We start from the raw sequence: 13947 nt of genomic DNA, 5'->3' as shown, positions 1-13947 counted from the left end.
AAGATGAGCTGATACACCAAAAGATTTGACAAAAATCCATATCAATTAGAGAGGATGTTTTTCTAGTTTAAACCTTAAAAAAGCCCGTTATACTAATGGATGAAAAATATGTATGTTGCTTGTTATCATATTGATGAAAAGAAAAATCCTATTGAAAAGGTCATAAAGGCCATAAAGGAAAGTCATGATGACTTCTCAAACTTGCCTCATAATATATGCACCATATAAATATCCTTCAATGATAAAGACATGTTGCTTGGATCAAAACTCTATAATCAACCTTTTTTTGTTAAAGGATATGTCGATGAAAAGATGGCGAATCGTATCTTGGTGAATAATGGTTCAACTGTCAATATATTACCTATTAAGACTATGAAAGAACTTATGATTTCTATAAATGAACTCTTCTTAAGTCATCTAATGATTTAAGGCATTAATTAATAAAGGCAAAACACAATAGGAAAGATAAGACTTGTGATACACATAGAAGATATGGAATCCAATGTATTTTTCCATGTTATTACAACAAGATAATAGTCTTAATAGGTAAACACTCCACTAATGTTTTAAGTATTGTTAAGATAAACAAGTGGGAAAGATAATGGCAAACATTGATCGCTTTACCATAACCAAAACCCAATTTATAGATTCAAAGTTCTATTTTAAGTCAACTATGATGAAAGAACTACGATCTCCACCTAACCATTTAGAAAAGGGAAAAGATGACTCCAAAAGCTCAAAAGAATATAAATCATCTGCAAATGAATGAGTGACTTGTCCAATAAAGAATAATAAAAAAATATACTAGAAGACTTTGTGAATGATAAGGTATCACGTTAATTCATGGTACTACAATATATCCTAATATTAGCAAAAAAAATGGGTCAATTTTATTTTACTAAGTATGAAGAGAAGAACAATAAGGGGCTCGAAAATCTGACCTTACTAGCTACTAATCTTACATTAAATAAGGTTTTAAAACCGTTATTAAAAGGGGTTGTTTATCAGATTGAGCTGGTGGTTACAAATCTTGAAGGACTTCTTAATAAATAAGCAAACAACTTTGATCTTAATGCTTATAAGCTTTTAGTCAGGGTTGTTTATAGTCATGAGTGCATCAATAAGTTAGCAAAAGATAGCAATATGACCCAACTCAAAAGTAAACAAGTTTCTGTAAAAACTAAAAAGGTTTACATAGAAAAGAAAACTTGTAGCAAACCTTTAAAGGCTAGTTTTAGACACCACTTCATTTTTATATTAGTAGAGAAGCCTTGCGATACATAAGTTTGGACAAAGTGAAGGACAAACAACAAAGTCAGCCTACACCTTTTCGAGCTTTAGTTTGGGATTGTCTTGGTATGACTACAACTCATGCTTCTGTTTTTGTTAGGATTGGAACCCAAAAGAATGGAAAAGCATTAAAATGCTCATCAATTTTTATAAGACTCAGATAATCCAAGTTAAAAGATGACAAACATGTACTCAATGATTAACTAAATTTGATGAAAGGTTCAAATTATCCTCATAGTAAAATACCTACATATATAAAGAGACAATGCAAATAGGTGGTGAGTGCTGAGGCAACATTGAAAGGACAAAAGCATACAATAATGATCTTAAACCTCTTTAATGAAGAGAAAGAAGATGAAATAATATATCTCACTTCAAATCACATCACTATTGAAGAAGATAATAAAAATGAGATTATTATTAGAAAAGATGTTGAGGAAGCTCCACCCCCCCTTGAATCAGAAAAAAAAAACCTATAGTGGATGAGCTTAAAAAATTTAACTCGGGCATCGTTGAAAACCCACGCCTAACCTTTATTAGTGCAAACACATCACCTAAATAGGAAATGAATTACATAGAACTTTTAATGGATTATCGAGATATCTTCACTTGATAATGATAAAATGCTAGGTTTAGACCCAAAGGTTGTTGTCCATTAATTAGTAGTAAAAAATAAAGCAAAACCTGTAAAACAAACCTAACGTCACTTTCATCCTATACTCATCTCACATATTGTCTCACATATTGAGCAAAGTTAACAAATTTATCCAAGCAAGTTTCATTTATGAGGTCAAATATCCTCCATGGATTTTAGATATTATGCCTGTAAAAAAAAAAGGCCAAATCCATGTTTATATGGATTTTTGAGACCTTAACAATATTTGTCCTAAATATAACTTTCATTTCCAATCACCATGATCATGGTCGACGCTACCACAGGCCATGAGAAATTAACCTTCATGGATGGTTGATTAAGCTATAATCAAATTTGAATAGCACCTGTAGATGAGGAAAAGATAGATTTTTCAAACTCTTAAAGAGATATATTGCTATAAAGTCATGTTTTTTTGGTTTTAAAAAATAGGTGCCACATATCAAAAGGCGATGCAGAAGATTTTTGATGATATGCTTCACTAATAGGTTGAATGCTACATTGATGACCTCGTGGTGAAATCAAATGAAAAGAAAAATCATTAGTAAAATTTTTGTTTAGTATTTGAATAGTTATGTTGATTTTATTTAAAAATAAACCCACTAAAATATGTATTTGGTGTTTCCTTGGGAAAATTCCTAGGATTATAGTTCGACGTTGAGGAATTGAGATTGACCAATCTAAAATCAACATCACTATAAAAATGTTAGAGAAACATCCACGAATTGAAGAGTTTGCAAGAAAAGTTGGCCTATATATGGAGATTCATTTCTAACTTAGCGGGTCGATGTAAACCATTCACCCACTTGATAAAAAAAGCTACATTATTTTATTGGGATGAAGCTTGTACTAATTCTTTCAACAAGATTAAAAAGTACTTGTTGAATCCATCTATTCTACAAGCATAACTATCAAAACACTTATTTATCCTATATATTATGGCTTAAATATGTTCTTTGGGAGTGTCGTTGACATAACAAAATGATGAAAGTAAGGAAAATGCTCTTTAATAGCTTAGTTGAACGTTAAATGGGGTTGAACTGAATTGCTCTCTAATACCTTAGTCGAACCTTAAATGGGGCTGAATTGAATTAGTCTCAATAGAGAAGACATGTCTAAAATTAATATTTACAATAAAGAAGTTAAGGCATTACCTCTGAACATATTCAGTATGACTAATCTCTCGAGTTGACCTTTTCAAGTATATCATCTTAAGGCCAGCACTGTTAGGAAGATTGGTAAAATGAGTTTTATTGCTTCAAAAATTTGAAATTATCTATATCTCACAAAAGATGATTAAGAGGTAAGCACTAACTGGTTTTCTCGTGATCATCCTATTCTTGATGAATGAAAGTTCTTTGAAGACCTGTCTGATATGGATGTTTTGTTTATTGAAATGTTAAAACCGTGAAAAATATTCTTTAATGGTACAACATGAAAAAATAGAGCTAAAGCTAGGGTGATATTTTTCATACTAGAAGGAAAGGTCTTGCTTTTCTTCTTTTAACTTACCTTATTCCAATAAAATAGCTGAATATCAAGCTTTAATTATTGGGCTGAAAATGATGATAAGTATAAAGATGCCTTATCTTAAAGTTTTTGGAGATTCTCAATTAGTTATCAGACAACTCTTTTCACTTTATGAAGTAAAGAAGCCAGAATATGTCCCATATCATAAGTATGCACTAAAACTAATGACATCACTTGATTGTGTCATTTTAGAATATGTACCAAGAAAAAAGAATAAAAAAATAATGCCTTAAGCAAAGTTTAGCATCAACATTAGCATCACGTAATGAGGAAATAAAAGTCCCTGTATGTCAAAGATAGGTTATATCACCAATGACTTATGACATAAAAGAAAAAAACAAGTAAGTATAATTTCTATTTATAAGATAGAAAAAGAAGACTAACGCTAGCTGCTTATCCATTATTTAAGACATGGTAAGCTTCTTAAAGACCTATGCCTTAAGACAAGGGTAAAGCGAAGAGCTTTTCACTTCATATACTTTTAAAGCACTTTTTATCAACGCTTTTTTGATGGAGTCATTTTGTGTTATGTTAGAAAAGAAGAAGCTACAAAAGCACTAGAAGAAACATACTTGATGATTTATGGAGCGCACCAATTAGATCTTAAACTTTACTTTTGAATAAAAAAAAGAGAGGTGTGGCTGGCCTATAATGGTGAAAGAATGCATATATTATGTCAGAAAATATCAAAGTTGTCAATTGAATGCTAATTTGATTTGCCAGCCACCTAAACCTTTGCACCTGATAATTTGTTCTTAGCTTTTTGATGCTTGGGACTTGATGTGGTATAGTCATTCTTGGAAAGCTTTGGGGGGGCATCTTTGTATATTGATCACAACAAATTACTTCTCAAAGTGGGTAGAAGTTGTAGCATTAAAAGAGGTCAAGAAAGAGAGTTGTAAACTTCATTCAAACAAATATAATCTATCATTATAGGGTACCAAGATATATCATAATTGATAATGGAAAAGTGTTCTACAATATAACTATGAATAAGTTGTGTGCATAGTTTGATTTTAAACAACATAATTCTTTTATGTATAATGCTTTGGCTAATGGCTTCACAGAAATGTTTAACAAAACTTTATACAATATTCTAAAAAAGATGCTAAATTGCTCAAAGAAGGACTAACATGATATAATTAGAGATATGCCTAAATGCCAACTTTAGTTATACCATATTCCTTCGTATACAAGGTTAAAGTTGTTCTTCCACTATAAAGTCAAATTTTATCTCTAAGAATTGCAATCTAAGAAAGACTATTTAATGAAGATAATGTTCGTTTATGCCTTATAGAAGTTAAAGCTTTAGATGATATGCATCTTGAAGTAGAATAACGATTATAATATTATTAATTTTGAATTTGTAAAGCTTTCAACAAGAAGGTGCAACCGCACTCATTCTAAGTGGGAAATCTTATCATGGCAGTAAAACGCTTAATAATAATATCAAAACACATGGGCAATAAGTTCCTCCAAATAGGATGGTCTTTATGTGGTTTAAAAAGTCTACATTAATGAAGTTTACAAAATCAATCATCCATGAGAATAGATTAGGGATTAAGCATATCAATGGCAATTCCAAAAAAGATATTATGCTTGAAATCTAATATAACTTCTGGCCCGCATAAGCTAAAATTGAGAACTGCATAAAAAACAAAGAAAAAAAATTAAACAATATTATGACTTGATCCTTTATTCATAAAAGTATGTAAGCAACTTAAAACTCGTTTTAAGTAAAGTCATGTAAGAAAAAATGATTGACAAAAACAAATCCTTTGAATGACATCGTGACTTGATCCTTTATATATAATGACCATTTTTTAAAACTATTCAAACCCATATGATTGTTCGTGTAGAAAAAAAAAAGGTAAAGAAACTTGACAACATAATTATAACATAGAAACACAAGTAAAAAGATGCAAGTGTGGGAAAAATATAGTTTTTATTAATAGAAAAAAGAATTCTACTATATAAAGTGTGTATTCTCAACATAAAGTCATAAGCTAGTTTTACCAAAACTAAAAAGCATTCCAAAGCATGAGAAACTATTAACATACTATGGTTTCCAATTATGTCCTTTTAATCTTTTTTTGTTTGGTCTCCAATAATCCTTTTAATTTTCAAAGAATAACTGCGTTAATTTTAGTTATCAAAGGGGAAGTGGATATTGTGGTAATGTCTACTTGAATGCCGAAAGTGGTGACTTTTCTCTTAGAAAACTCTTCATCATGCACTTTGAGGGATGACTATAACTTGGTCTTTCTATTCAAAAGCTCCCTTAATTGTTCCTATATTTTTGTTATCTCAACATGAGTGGTGGAAATAGATCTAGATGCGTTCTCCTCAAAAGCTTCAAAATTTTTGAGTGGCACTTTAAGCTTTTTAATGTGTAAGGTTTGCTACACTAATGTCATTATAGAAGATCGTGAAAACTCAAAATGGATAAGTTTTTTAGTATTTTCAATCACCTCAGTCACTGTTCTTCTATTATATGAGCTATCAACCTTTATGTCTTTTTATGGAGTGGGGGATCTTTTCAACTGTCTTTTATGAAGTGGGGGATCTTTTCAACTTCACTAGTTAAGTTAGTAATACAAAGGACTGGTGTGCGAACAATCTTATTTTTTATGCTCTCGCAACACTTAACAACAAATTCAAATCTTATATCACCTATTATATCATTAACATAATACCTAGTAACTCTGAAAGGCAATAGTAGATCTAAGAGTATGCAAGTTAGTCCCTATATTATTAAAGACTAGTGAAGGTGGTGCTATAGATTGATGATTAAACTGCTCATATGGTAACTAGATGAATGATGAGATTTTTCAATCACAACAGCTAAAATATTAAAGGGATTACGGTTAGGAACATACATAACACTCATTTCTTACCCAATATACATATCAAAGTCATTCCGTAGATCCTGTTGACCAAGCTGAAACAAAAAACAATAAAAAAAGGAAGGTTAATACATGATAAGTAACATGAATTTAAGAACAAAGAAAGGATTAAACCAACTCATTAATATTATCTGGCATGATTGATACACTAGGGACTCCATGAAGAAAACTCAATTCTCAAGGATTGAACACCTTATTGGTATGTTTTAGACCTTTCCAATGATGATCACTGTTTTTATGTTTATTATCTTCACCATTTAAACTTGCTTCAACATCATCTTATTTCTCCTCTTATACATATATCATTGTGAGCATCTTAGTAAAAAAAAACAACAACAACAAGGCATATAAAAAGGACAAGTGATCATTTACCACTATTGGAGAAAGGATTGTGTACTCCTTTCCTTTGCCTTGAGGAGTTAATGGATTTCTTTTTAAGATGATCTTTTAAAGTATTCACTCTATTCGCATAATGAATCATAATTTGTGTTTTTTTTATATGAGCATATATTTAGGCACCTTCTTCCTTACCTAAATCAATATCAACTGGCTTCTTGTCTCTTTTATGGGTAGGTGAAGTTATTTTCTTCTTTGTTAAGCTAAGGTCATTCTTCTTTTCTTTTTTCTTTGGAAGCACTATATCAACATTATTAAGACTTTTAAAAATGACTTTCATCTCATGAAGATAAACTTTCAACCACTCTGGAGTTTACCAATTTATATAGAGTTTATAATTAAAGGAAGTCCCGTATTATGGGGCAATAAAAGCTTGCACTGAAAATGAGTGTTGAGTGTAGTAAAGCTATGCCAAAGTTGAAACACATCTTCCAAAGTTAGAATCTCAGTACTCCCTCAAAAGTCACAGGTAATATATTGGCAAAATCCAAACTGTTTGGTAAATCTAGTATGATAATAAGGCTTAAGAATAGAAATATCATCACAATAGAGAGTCAAATAGCCAGATTAAATACATATAAAGTAGTCACTATTGAGGCCCGATAAGTTGTCATTGTCAAACAAGACAACCATTTTAACCAAGGGAAGTAATACAGGATATATGATTCGCTTGGGATTTATGAAAAGAGCATTAACTTGAGATTCATTAAAATGTTTTGCTAACCCCTCACCAGTATATTTTGTCATCCCAACTAACTTAATAGGGCAAGTGGTTGTTTGATTGGTGCCAATTTTTTTTGCAAGCAAATTGCTAAGAAAATAAATAGAAAAATATATGTCTCATATAATTACACCTAATATAGATTGAATCTTCTTTAGACCTTTGAAAATACTTGTTAAAACTAGTATAACGAGAGAGAATTTCTTTTCAGCTGCTTACATAAATGATACTTTAAAAGTACTAGGATGAATTAAACCAACATCTTTTTTAGAAAATATAAATTTGCATAGCCAACATGAAAGAAAAGCCACTAAAAAAATTTCATCCTAAATATGAGAAAGGACATTAAGCTCTTTCAGAGGATGTATGAATTGCTAGAGCGAATACAAGATTTGTTGATTGAGCTAGATGGATAAGTAATTTTATTGTATTCACTAGACTTATTCATAGAGAAAGACACCTTATATATAAAATCATCTCGAAACCAGAAATCTACCTAATCTTGACCTTTATGAAAGGCAATGAATAGATACTTGTAGCTCTTTGAAATAAAATATCATCTTTTTCCTATTAGCTTTATCAAGTTCATTAGCTGAAGGGATGAATTTCTTATAAAAAGTGCAAAAAATAAGAAAGCCGCTACATTATTTCAATTCCAAAAATGATACAGACTTATCGCCATTTGTGGTGGATAATGTGTCACTTGAAGGATTTTAATGGTTGTAGAAAGAATAGATAACATTCAATTGGCAGTCATATGTAAGAAAGGATGCAAAATTAGTTTCTCAAATATGTGCCCATTCAAGGATTGACTAGTAGTGTTTTAAAATATCTTTTGTTCATTTTTAATATTTGAGAGTATATTCAAGTGCATCAAAAATTAGAAAATAATCTTGAAAGTAGTGTGTGCTATACGCTTGTGGTAGTCTAGTAATGACAGATTAACTAGAAAATTTGTTAAATATGAAAAAAAAGACTAAAGTTGTAAAACTTCTTGAAACAAACCATCATCATAAAATTCATAAAAAATATAAAGTTAAATGGTTAATGCTTTTGAAAGACCAATTCTTAGTGAATAGATCAATAACAAGTTTATATATGTGAAGGCTTGTCTTACGATACATCTCCTCAATTAATAAGAACTTCCTAGAAGAAGAAGAATTCATGACAGTTGCTATTTAAAAAAATTGCGTACTAAGTGCATATTTGAAAGAAGAGACAACTAACATGGAACATTAATCAATAGGAAGAGACAAAGAACATGGGACAAAAAAATTATAGTGAAAGAAAAGAGTGTTACCGGACGGTCAAAGTTATTGTTACTATTCATGCATGAAGATAAATTTTATTTAATCTCTAAATATGCAATTGTTTTAAATGAGATACTGAATTTTGATTATATTATTTTATTTAATAAATTTCAATCAAAAATTTTCTATAAATTTTTAATTTTGACTATTATATTTTATTTTCATAATAAAATATATCCATTTATTGTGAAAATTTAATCAATCAAAAATATATTTAAAGTATAAAACCTTCTCAATCATATTTTTGAGACATGCTAACTTGTTTTCAAAAGTAAACAAACTTGTCTTAAAGGGGTATATAGAGAAACCAAAATTTTCTATTAATTGAATTTCACCATATGCTATTTTTATTTTATTTTTACATGAAAAGATAAAATTAAAATTAAAATAAATAATATTAAAAATAAATGAGCCTTTATATATTTCTTAGTCCTTGAAAGGTTGATACATGAAATGAAATATTCAAGATATCTTATCATAAATACAAGATCTCATTAATAAATATCAATGAATAAAATCATGTCTTTTGACATTGAAAAGGAACCCGAGAGGCTTAACCTAAAAAGGAAAAAAGAAGAAGAAATTTTTGGAGATACAAATTCTATTCAAGACAAGTTTTTTAAGCAAGAAAGCTCTTTCTTGAAGCAAAGAAGTTCTCTTAAAAGTTATCAAGCCTCTTTCATCTATGCTTAAAGACTATAAAAAACAAAACTTAATTAGTTCAAGCCTAAACGCTCTATAAAAATTCTTCAACAATACTTTGAAGATAAATTAAATATACTTTTTAAAGCATTAAACCATCAAATCTTGCTTTGCAATACATAACAAAATTTGAGATCTTGCAAATCATAAAGCTTGACTTGATTTCACAAATAAATCAAGTCATCATATATTAAATTTAAGAGAATAATTGGAGGATTGTCTTATTCTTTTGAAAAAATATTTTAAATAGAGATTTTATCCAATTATATATTTAATAAAATCATTATACGTGTGCTTGTTTAATTTTAAATGCTCAAAATTATGTCTATAAACACTTTAGAAAGAGATTTTTTAGATTTTTTTTAAAAGGGAAAAATTACCCATTCTACCATATCTTAGATGTTTTTATACTTTGACTCTATTTTTTTAAAAAATAAAATTTATATCTTGGTTAAAATAATTTTTAAATTTAGACAAAAAAATCAATCCTCACATATAATATGACATAACAATCAAAATTTTCTCTTAAAAAAAACCCAAATTAATTTTAAAATCTAATGGATTTCTTCTCTCTTCTCCAAGAACACAAAGTCTCAAAAAAAAAAAAATCATCTTCGATGTTTAATCTATTTGTTTTCGTTAAAACTTAATCACCCAACATCATTCTCTCCATATTCAGAATGAGCAGTGGTAAGGTAGTTTGAGGCTTGATTTTCTAAATGGGATTTGTGGAGTTAGCTGTTGGAATAGTGGGACCTGCAGAACTTCTTTTTTTTTAATTTTTTTTAATATTTTTTTTTTTTGGTAGTTTAGAGGAAGAAAAGGAAACATCTGACGAGTCGAAGAGGTTCGTTATTGAAGTGAATCTTCTGCCATCGTTTATGTACTCGCTACCTAATAAATCAATTATTCAAGTCACATTTATTTACATGTGATGGCAATTTTGATTTTTTTAAGTTTTAAAAAATAGTGTAATTATTTTAATATTTTTAAAAATAAAATTAATATAATTCAATTATGATATATTTTTTTTTACATTGATTTTATTATATATTCAAAGGTTACTCATAATTTTTTTTATAATTCATATATATTAAATATTATTAAAAAAATATTAGCAATTGTGGATAGCCTCATGTCACTTGGTTGATGCATGCAAAATCATCCGGCCTTCAAACACTACTTTCTAGGTTGACATATGAAAGATATCAATTTCTTTATACAATGGCATGGCGTGTAGACCAGACACATATTTAATTTGATACCATCAATGTTTTTTATTCTTTTCTCTCTCTCCTGATGAAATTTGGTGATAGTCCCTTAAAAATTTTAGACCAACCCTTTCAATGTTTTTTCCCCCTTCATATTTGGTCTCTTTTTATTACTATTTATTTAATAAGCAATAAAATTAAAACTATTTTTTAATTTCTCTCACCTTTTATTTTTTAATTTTTCAAATTTAATTTTTATTCTTTTTATTATTATTATTTATTTTTAATAAGCTATAAAATCTTAACTATTTTTCAATTTCAACCCTATTCTAGTTTTTAATCTTTTGAATTTAGTCCTTTTTTTATTATTATTTATTTTGTTTGGGGTTATTTTTTATATAATCTCATTCTTTATAGGTTTTTTTCCTATCAAATTTGATCTCTACGCTTTTAATTACTATCTTGTGTTTCTTTGATTTTTTTTTAAATTTTTATTTTTTCACGATTTTCTCCTTTAAAATTGAATTGGTTGAGAATTAAGCTTTTTAATTGAACACATATCAAGAATTTCATGGGTTATGAATTTAAAAAATTAAATCGGGTTTAGAAAGCTTGTCCAGGTGGGTTTGATTTGTTTTTTTTTAAGCTGATTTTTTTATTTATTTCTTACCCTTTTTATAGAGTTTTGATTTTTTTTTAATATATATATTGTTTGTCTTCTATAGGATTAATCTTAAGTTCATTACCAGATTCATCGGTTTCAAAGGTTAACAAGATTAACTTTTTAGATCTTTTTTCTAAATTTATTTATTTTAATTTTGTCCTTCAACATTTGATTAATTTAAAATTAGCTTTCTATATTTTTTTTCTTTCTATTGCGTTATCTCAATCATGTGCTTATGGTGCGGAGTTTGTGAGTTAAACCATATTGACTTAGATTTTTTTGTTGTTGTTATGGAGTTAGTTTTAAGTTCATGACCAGAGTCATCAATTTCAAATGTTAACATGAATTGATTTTTTTTTTATTTTAGATTTATTTGTTTTAATTTCATCCTTTAACGTTTGATTTATTGAAAATTAATCTTCATACGTTGTTTCTGTTCTTTTCTATTGGGTTATCTTGATCGTGTGCCTATGCTAAGAGGGTTTGCAAATTAACCTAGGTTGACTTATATTGTTAATTTTTTAAATTAAATTTCTTCCTTTTGTTCTTTAATATTAAGTTGTTTAATAATTGAGTTTCAGTATTTTATTCAATTTGTTTTCGAACATAGTCACTTTGGTATCACAATTGGGTAGTATCTTGACTTGGCAACAAGAATTGTTTTTGACATTATTATTAAATCTGATTTAACATGTTAATTATGAAAAAGCTTTACCCGAATTTTTGCTTATCTTGGACTTTGAATAAAATCATATGATAGTTGCCAAAATATAGCCTAATCGACTTGACAAATTTAAATGTAACTCATACAGTTAATACCCGACTTTTTTGCTTATCTTGGACTTTAAAAAAAATCATATGAGAGTTGCCAAAATATAGCCTAATTGACTTGACAAATTTAAATGTAACTCAGACAGTTAATAAAAATATGGTTTAACTCTACGAAAAATTATGATGGCATCATCTTTTTCAAATATTGAGATAGTAACATATTAGATCGATCCAGATCAACTTGGTTTATCCTGCTAAATCTATAATTTAGGCAATGAACTTCACCAAGTGTAATAATTTTAATTAACTCATCAAACTCACGATCGAAATTATGAATTCAACTAAGTTTAATAATTTTATATTTTTTAAAACTATATTTTATTTAATAATATAATAAAGAAAAATAGACCTCGCAGAACTAAGAATCAACCAAATGCCAAGGTGTTTTGGAAATTGTAAGCATTGTTTTCTAAATTAAATTCCATGATGGTTTTAAAAGCAAATTTAAAATAAAACATTAAAATAAAATCTTTAGTATTTTATATACGAGTGAGGGAGGCACACGGGAGGTTTAATAGGACATTTTGGAATTACTAAAACTTTAGGGGTTTTGCATGAGCACTTTTAACAAAAATATTAATAAACATGATAATATTTTATAAAAAATATATTAAAAATCTTTAAAAAAATAATAATATGTTAATTAAATATTCATGAGTTTTTTTCCATGTAAGAATCATAAAAAATATTAACTTTCCCATAAAAACCTATAATATTATTAAGAAAGATGGATTTTTTTAATAATAATAGAAATAGATTGTTAAAAAACATTATAGTGCATGTAAATCTAAATTTTAAAAATTAAAAACAAAAATATCATGATCAACTATTTTGAGAGTGTGGTAGTAATTATTGTTCAAAATATTTTTTGTTCGAAAATATATTAAAATAATATATTTTTTAAAAGAATTATATTTTATATTAACACATTAAAATAATTTGAAAACACTAAAATATATTAATTTAAAATAAATAAATAAATAAATAAAACTTTTTGAATTTTTTTGAGTAGATAATGAGCATATGCAAGCATTAAATAGCATATTTGTGAAGACCAATCTAAAAAACTGAAGAGGATAGATACCTACCTCCAATGATAAATCAATATATCATAAACTTTCTTTCATCTGTACCCACAACCGATTTATTTATATGGGCCTTTTTGCTGGGAATAAAATTGATGAAATTTGTAAACCGCGGTTGCTTACTGTGTGGTAGCCGATGCAACCCTTCAAACACTGTCCGCAATCCTTAAATTATCCTCCCATAGCTCTCCATGTGCCATGGACAAGTTTTTTGTTTGTCTCTGTGAATTGACATGTACTTCGGCAGAGATTATTAAAGGCACATGCCCACAGCTAGCTTTGAATTTATTGTCACAAGTCACTGCTGCAGTCATAAAGATTTCAGCTAATTTGTTTTCTTGGGTTTCTTTTTAATTGATGATCGGTTAGGAGACGACGGTTTTGATAGTTTATAAATACACGGTTCAACCTCTCTCTCCAAGATATGTATTTTCAAAACAAAACTTATTATGTGATTTTAGCGAGGCAATACCTTTTAAAGGGTATATTATATGTAAGTGTGGACATACATTATTATTGGCATCATAAGTGAGAAAATGAATCATTTCAACTATCAAGTTCCTTACTAAGAGACCATGATAAAGCCACCATCTCATATCAACTATGAGATGAGAGCTTTGGTCACTTACATAAAGTTCAACCTCTTTCC

This window comes from Populus euphratica, unplaced genomic scaffold (genome assembly GCF_000495115.2).
Source record: "Populus euphratica unplaced genomic scaffold, PopEup_1.0 scaffold130.1, whole genome shotgun sequence".
NCBI classification, from domain to species: domain Eukaryota; kingdom Viridiplantae; phylum Streptophyta; class Magnoliopsida; order Malpighiales; family Salicaceae; genus Populus; species Populus euphratica.
The sequence above is the reverse complement of the archived record's forward strand: the minus strand, read 5'-3'. Positions refer to the sequence as shown.